Source organism: Cervus elaphus, chromosome 23, assembly GCF_910594005.1.
Source record: "Cervus elaphus chromosome 23, mCerEla1.1, whole genome shotgun sequence".
NCBI classification, from domain to species: domain Eukaryota; kingdom Metazoa; phylum Chordata; class Mammalia; order Artiodactyla; family Cervidae; genus Cervus; species Cervus elaphus.
Genome location: NC_057837.1, coordinates 65,749,266 through 65,757,115, shown reverse-complemented (window position 1 = coordinate 65,757,115; position 7,850 = coordinate 65,749,266).

Here is a 7,850-nt window from a genome sequence, read left to right as displayed (position 1 = left end):
AGACACAACTGAGCGACTAAGCACAGCACACATGGTACTTGGCTTTCTCTGACTGACTTCACTTAGTATGACTGTCTCTAGGTCCGTCCATATTGCTGCAAATGACCATGTTTTTCTTTTTATGACTGAGTAATATTCCATTGTATATACATACCACATCTTCTTTATCCGTTCAGCAATTGATGGACATTTAGGTTGTTTCCATGTCTTTGCTATTGTAAATAGTGCTGCTATGAACATTGGGGTGTGTGTATCCTTTTGAATTAGAGTTTTCTTGGATATATGCCCAGCAGTGGGATTTGGTAACTCTGGTTTTTTTAAGGAATTTCCATACTTTTATCCATAGTGACTGCAGCAAATTTACATTCCCACCAACAGTATAGGAGGGTTCCCTTTTCTCCACATCCTCTCTAGCATTTGTTATTTGTAGACTTTTTAATGATGGTCCTTCTGACCATTGTGAGGTGATACTTCACTGTAGTTGATTTACATTGTATAGATATATGCCTTAATTCTATGTGGGACCCTGAGCTAGGAGCCTGCAATGCAGAAAGGAGACAGACAAGCACAGTTTTGTAATTCAGACAGAAGCAAATTATTAAAATTCATTCAAAACATTCACCAAGTACCTACTCTATGGCTTGTGCTGGTTGTTCAACTAGACAGATGGAGTCTCTGCCCTCACAAAGCTTACAATTTGAACACACTATAATATAATGTGATGAGTGTTTAGACGGCAGTACAGTTCCTGACTGAGTATCGGTTGGGCAAATAATGAGGGGGGAGGGGAACTCTAGTTGGACATGGTAATCAGCCTCCACTTTGGACCTGAATGATTCTTGAATCCTGGGATCCATGCCCTTGTATAGCCCCTTCTCACACTGAATAAGGCTAACAGATATAGTTAACAGGATATTATGGAAATCATGGAGTATGAGTTCCAAGATTAAGACAAAAAAAGATATTGTTCTTCCTCTTTGCACTCTCTTCATCATTCATGAGGGATCCATATTATGAGGATACTCAAGCAGCCCTGGGGAGAGGCTTGCAAGAATAATAACTGAGTCTCTTGCCAACAACCATCTCCAACTTGCCAGCCATATGTGTGAGTCATCTTGGGAATGGATCCTCCAGCCCCAGCCGAGCCTTCAGATGACTCCATCCCTGGCTAAAATCTTTAATATAATTGAGAGACCTTGAGCCAAAAACAACAAAATCACTCTTCAATTCCTGACCCATAGAAATGATTTAAACTTCTAAGTTCCAGGGTAATTTGCTTTCAGCGTATAGAACTAGTACAGAGAAGATCCAGGAGGAGGAGGGGGATGCTAGAGATTCAAAAAAAAAGAATGAGACCTGATCTTTCCCTCAAGGAGTTCACTGTCTCCTAGAGGACATAGACAGAAATAATTATAATTCACTCAACATCCACCATCACCCTTACTGTGTGAGATGATATGGAGAATCCAAGGATGTGTTGTTTCTTTATTCACTCAATAGATATCTATAGAGTTTCCACTCTGAATCATACACTATGGAATCAGAAAGGCAATAGTGAGTAGGTTGGTCTCTACCCTCACTGTGTTTAGAGGTTAGGGGTATCTGACACCTTCATTAATCAATTGCAAAGAAATGTATATTTATTAACCATGAGATGTGTAAAGAAGAAAGAAGAGGAAACCATGAGAGAATAAATAACCTGGGAAATGCAATCAAGAAAGGGTGATCAGGGAAGGTCTCTCTGTGGAGGTAACATTTAAACTAAGAAACAAAGGATGGATGGGAATTTGCCAGGCAAAAGAGGCATAAGGATGGTAGGAGGTGGAAAGGCTGTTGAAAAGGCTTGGCGCATAAAAGAGTGGGGAGAAGCCAAGGCCTGAAAGGTACAGATATTTAGGGGAAGTCCCTGGAGATCCAGTGGTTAGGACTTAGCACTTTCAGAGCCCAGGTTCAATCCCTGGTAGGGGAACTAAGATCCCACAAGCTACACAGCATGGCCAAAAAAAATAAAGAGAAAGTAATGTACAGATATTTAAGATAAGACTCGCTGTTTGCCCTGGAGGGGCTCACGGTGGGGTGTGGATGAGGAGGGCCATAGGAGATGGAGATGTCTTACATGTTGAATTGTGTCCCCCAAAAATGATTTGGTAGAGAATGAACCCCAGTACCTCAGAATGTGATTGTATGCAGAGACAGGGTCTTTGCAGAGGTAATCAAATTAAACTGAGGTTATTAGGATGGACCCTAACCCAATATGACTGGTGTCTTTATTAAAGGGAGAAATTTGTACACCGAGCACATTTAGGGAGAATGCCATGTGAAGATGGGAGCAGAGGCCAGGGTGATGCTTTTACAAGCCTAGGAATGACAGATTGCCAAAAAACCACTGGAAACCATGGGAGAGATGTGGAAGGGATCTCTCCCCACAGCCCTCATCCTTGCTTTCTGATTCCTAGCTGGCAGAACTGTGAGAAAATAATTATCTCTTGTTGAAGACACCCAGTTTGTGGTACCGTGTTACGGCAGCCCTAGCAAACTAATACAGATGTGCAGGTGCTTTGAAACCTGTTAGCATCAGTATCCAAATGTGAAAGATTCCCAGCACGGCTGCTGCAAGCACAGCTACTTCCTTACTCTCTGGAAGCTTCTGGAGGGATCCAGCTGAGTCTTACTCATCTCTGCGCCCTGCCTGGCTTCATTAGCACCACAGCACGGTGGAGAACTCTGCGGCGTGCTTGTTCTTATCCATAACATCTCTGCGAGGCACATTGCTTGCACGATGAAAGAGAAAAAGTTGCAAAAAGCATGGTGTCTGCTCTGAGAAACATTTCTAAACTAGATGAACACAACGGGGTGAACCAGTTTGAAATTATTAATTATAGCGGCTATTTATTGAGTATTCACCAGGTGCCTAGCACTTTGCATATATCAATATTCTCCCAGCAGCTTCCCTGTAAGGCAGGTATTATTATTCTCATCCACAGGTGACGAAAAGTAGGGCTGGAGAAGTTAAGCAACTTCCCCAAGGCCCCACAGAGCTGGTGTGCATAACCACTGAGCTACCTAACCAAGCTGTTCAAGCCAGATGGGCATTCCAGGCTTGAGTGCTCTAGGATGAAGGGAAGGATCAACGAGGTATCAGGAGGGCTTCATGAGGAAGGTGGCTCGATGTGGGTCCTGGATGACGGGCTGGATTTGGATATGGGCAAAGGAAAGTGGAGTTTCCTGGTGGCTCAGACAGTAAAGAATCCACCTGCAATGCAAGAGACCCGGGTTCAGTCCCTGGGTCAGGAAGATCCCCTGGAGAAGGGAATGGCTACACACTCCAGTATTCTTACCTGGAGAATTCCCTGGACAGAGGAGCCTGGCAGGCTACAGTCCACCAAGTCGCAAAGAGTAGGACACGACTGAGTGATTAACACATACACAAAGGAAAGTGAGGCACAAGACTTGCTTTTCCACCTCCAAACCTTTGCCTTTGTTGATGTCTTCGCCTCTTCTCACAGCTCGTCACAAGACAGGCTCATTCGCATCCTTCAGGGCTCATCCCAAACACTACGTTTTCAGAAACATCTCCCATGATCACCTTTTCCAGCTAGTTATTTTTTCTAGAAATGACTCCAGCAGTGTTGTTCATCCCACAGGTTCTTTTCTGCCCTAGGATTGCTTGGACCAACTGCGTACAGTGGAAGAGTTGCTGCGTCCATTTCAGACGTGGCACCCAACTGGCCTGAAAGTCAGCCATCAGCTAAGAGGTATGACCAGGCCTAGACCAGTGAGCTGTGAGAAGTCCAAGCCACATAGGGAGGAAGGGAATCTGAGCAGACACCAGACCTAGAAGTGAAGAAGCCATTTGGAGAGGCAGAAAGACAGATAGATACGTGATAAAGCAAAGATGGTAGAATATTAAGTGTAGAATCTAAGTGGTAGGCATAGCATGTGCTATACAATTCTTTCAACTTTTTTTTTTTTTTCTTGGTATATTTGAAATTTTTCACCACAAAGTTGTGAGCAAAAAAGAAACCATCTTGGAAGGGGACGCCTCAGCCCCAAACACCTCAACTGATCCCACTTGAAGCAGAGGTGAACTTCTCGGCCCAGCCTTTCCCAAATTCCTGACCCACAAAATCATGCATGGATATTTTAAGCCACTAAGTTCTGGGGAATAGATTACAAAATTTCTCTAAGTAGATCTCTTTTACTTTCTATCACAGCTTCCTGCCTATTTCCTTTGTAGCATTTATCACAAGTTGTCTTATATGCTTGTTTGTTATCAGTCTCTCCCCCTCTAGGATGTAAACTCTATCTCCTTCGTTCACTCCTACCTCCCAGCACCTAGCACCCTGCCTGGGGTACGTGTAGGTTCAAATGAATGTTTGTTGAGTGAGCAGGACATGGGGCTCTTCTGAAGAGTACTAGAAGAGAATATGGAGTTCACGGAGTCAGGGGGAAACTGCTATTTGTCTCTTGGGCTGCCCAAAATCTGAACCCCCATTTGTGGGAATCCCAAGAGGTAGGAGGAGACAGGCCCCCCTCACTATGGCAGATGGACGGGGTGGACACACCCTCTCCTCGGTCCCTGCTGGAGCAAAGATGCTGAACTTAACCACGACCCATCGGAAGCCCCCACTCCAGATTCTGAGCCTGGAGGCAGGAGTGCCAGCCTGAAGGGTCCCAAGTCCAGGGCCTTGTTCAGAGCAAGTGGATCTTGGCCACACCTGGCCTTGGGTGGCTCCTGCCTGAGCTCCTTCAGTCCTGCTGTGTTCCATTAACTCCTTCTCTGCCCTTAGGTTCGGCTCCAGCAAGAAACTAGGAATGTTGAGTGTGGTGCATCCTGGTGAATCCAGAATGTATCAATTGGTGAGGAGGCATATTTTATGTATTTTCCTCCAAATGGGGAGGACGTACTTTATGTGCCAGAAAGGCAAGGGACACGTTCATCTTGGAGCCAGCAGAGCCTAAACAATAGTAGAGGCTCATCATATTCTGGTCTCTTTCTCTGGGCCTCCAGGACCCTTCTAGCAGATAACCAACTTTGATAGCCCATGGCCTGTTCTCTTGCTTTCTACAAGGTGTGAACTTGAACTAAAGGCTTGATTTCACACTTGAGTGTCTATAAACCCGTGGTGGACCTCCTTGGTGGTCTAGTGGTTAAGAATCACCTGTCAGTGCAGGGGACGTGGATTTGATCTCTAGTCCAGGAAGATTCCATATGCTGTGGGGCAACCAGGCCCATGCGCCACAACTACTAAGCCTGTGCGCTAGAACCTGTGCTTCACAAAAGAGAAACCACTGTAATGAGAAGCTCATGTATCACAACGAGAGAGTAGCCCCCACTCATGGCAACTAAAAAAGACCCACACACATCAATCAAGACCCAGCACAGCCAAAAATAAATTAATTCATTAAAAAATTATAAACCCATTGTTTGTTGTTGTTGTCCAGTCACTAAATCGTGTCCAACTCTCTGCAGCCCCATGGACTGCAGCATACCAGGCTTCCCTGTCCTTCACTATCTCCCAGAGTTTGCACAGAATCATGTCCATTGAGTCAGTGATGTTATCTAACCATCTCAACCTCTGCCGCCCTCTTCTTTTGCTTTCAATCTTTCCCAGCATCAAGGTCTGTTCCAATGATGGTCATTGCTCATCGAGGTCAGCTCCTCGCATCAGGTGGCCAAAGTATTGGAGCTGCAGCTTCAGCATCAGTAAACTCAGATCCTAACGCTGTGCTTTAGGATATCCCAAGAACATGTCGGCTTCAGAGGAGGAGAGGTTCACCCACGGGCTCATTAAGTCATCACACAGAACTTAATCAGAAGGTAGAGTGCACATCAACACCACAGAGGGTTTGCCCTTCCCAGGAAAATCCAAATGCTATAACTTGTTCTTGAGACCCCCAGGTTTCCCACAGTTTTGAAACCTGAAAAGTTTTATCCAGCTGACATTCACTGAGAGCCAACTATATGTCAGGGAAACACTGGGAATAAGATCTTAGGCTCTGGTGAGAGAGACAGACATAGACACACACTAACACAATAGGATATTTTGAGTTTCTACAAAAGAAGTGTGTGCAGAACGACATAAAAACCCAGAAGAAGCATCAGACTTTGCTTTCATTGATCATGGAGGGCATCCTAGAGTAGGTGACATTCAATCTCCAGGAGGAGGTTACAGGTGAAGCAAAGGCCAGGTCAGGGCTCATACTTCCAGAGTACTGAAGTTCTGGAAAGAGTCCAGAGCTTCATCTCCTTGAAAATCCTTCAGCCATGGAAGCAGTAAAAACTTCACAGGGATCCAGCATCTGGATGGTGCTAACTACCTCCACCTTTATGAAGTGCTGCATTAAATTAGGCACATGAAAAGATGTTCTGCATCGCTAATTACCAGAGAAATGCAAATCAAAACTACAATAATATATCACCTCACACCAGCCAGGATGGCTATCATCAAAAAACCCACAAACAATAAATGCTGGAGAGCGTATGGGAACCCTCCACACTGTTGGGTAGGAATGTAGATTGGTACAGCCACTATGGAGAACAGAATGGAGGTTCCTTCAAAAACTAAAACTAGAGCTACCATATGACCCTGCAATCCCACTCCTGGGCATATATCTGGAGAAAAACATGATCCAAAAAGATACAAGCACCCCAAAGTTCATTGCAGCACTGTTTACAACAGTCAAGACATGGAAGCAACCTAAATGTCCATCAGCAGAGAAATGGATAAAGAATATGTGGTACATATATACAATGGAATATTACTCAGCCATTAAAAAGAATGAAATAATAACATTTGTGGCAACATGAATGGACCTAGAGAGTGTCATACTGAATGAAGTAAGACAGACAGAGAAGGAGAAATATCATATGACATCCCTTATGTGTGGAATATAAAAAGAAATGATACAAATGAGCTTAATTACAAAACAAAAGCAGACTCACAGACTTCATGAAGGAGACTATGGCTGCCATGGGGAAGAAGGAGGGGAAGGGATAGTTAGGGAGTTTGGGATGGACATGTACACACTGTTCTATTTAAAATGGATAACTAATAAGGACCTACTGTATAGCACATGGGACTCTGCTCCATGTCATGCAGTAGCCTGGATGGGAGCGGAGTTTGGGGGAGAATGTATCTTTAGTTGCTCCATCATATCTGACTATTTGCAGCCCCATGGACTGTATGTAGGCCTCCAGGCTCCTCTGTTCATGGGATCTTTCCAGGCAAGAATACTGGAACAGGTTGTCATTTCCTTCTCCAGGAGAGCTTCCTGACCCGGGGATAAAACCCATGTCTTCTGTGTCTCCTGCATTGGCAGGCGGATTCTTTACCACTAACACCACCTGGGAAGCCCTTGGGGGAGAATGGATACATGTATGTGAATGTCCCTTCACTGCTCACCTGAAACTATCACAACACTGTTAATCAGCTATACTCCAATACAAAAAATTTTTTTTTTAATTTTTTAAAGAAAAACTTGACTCTAACCAAACAGCATAGGTGGCTCCCTAGGTTAAATCCACACTAAATATTCAATTACGCACAATTCAAGCAGAGTCTTATTTGGTGGAGATCAGTTCACTTGTTCTGTGAAGGCACTTTTCCAGCTGAACAATGATGGTGGCTTTTAATTGTGCACTATCTTCTTTCTTGGGGGCTTTAAGTGGGACCATCTCCCCAGAGGAAGCCAGAAACTGGGTATATCATCTCCATTTTGTAGTTGGATGATCTCAGTAAAGAGATCTGGCCCTAGCCCCACAAACTAGAATCTTAACTCCTCCCCAGGGCCCAACTCAAATTACCTTGTCTTAGAAGATTTTTTTGTTTCCCCCATCAGAATTCCCC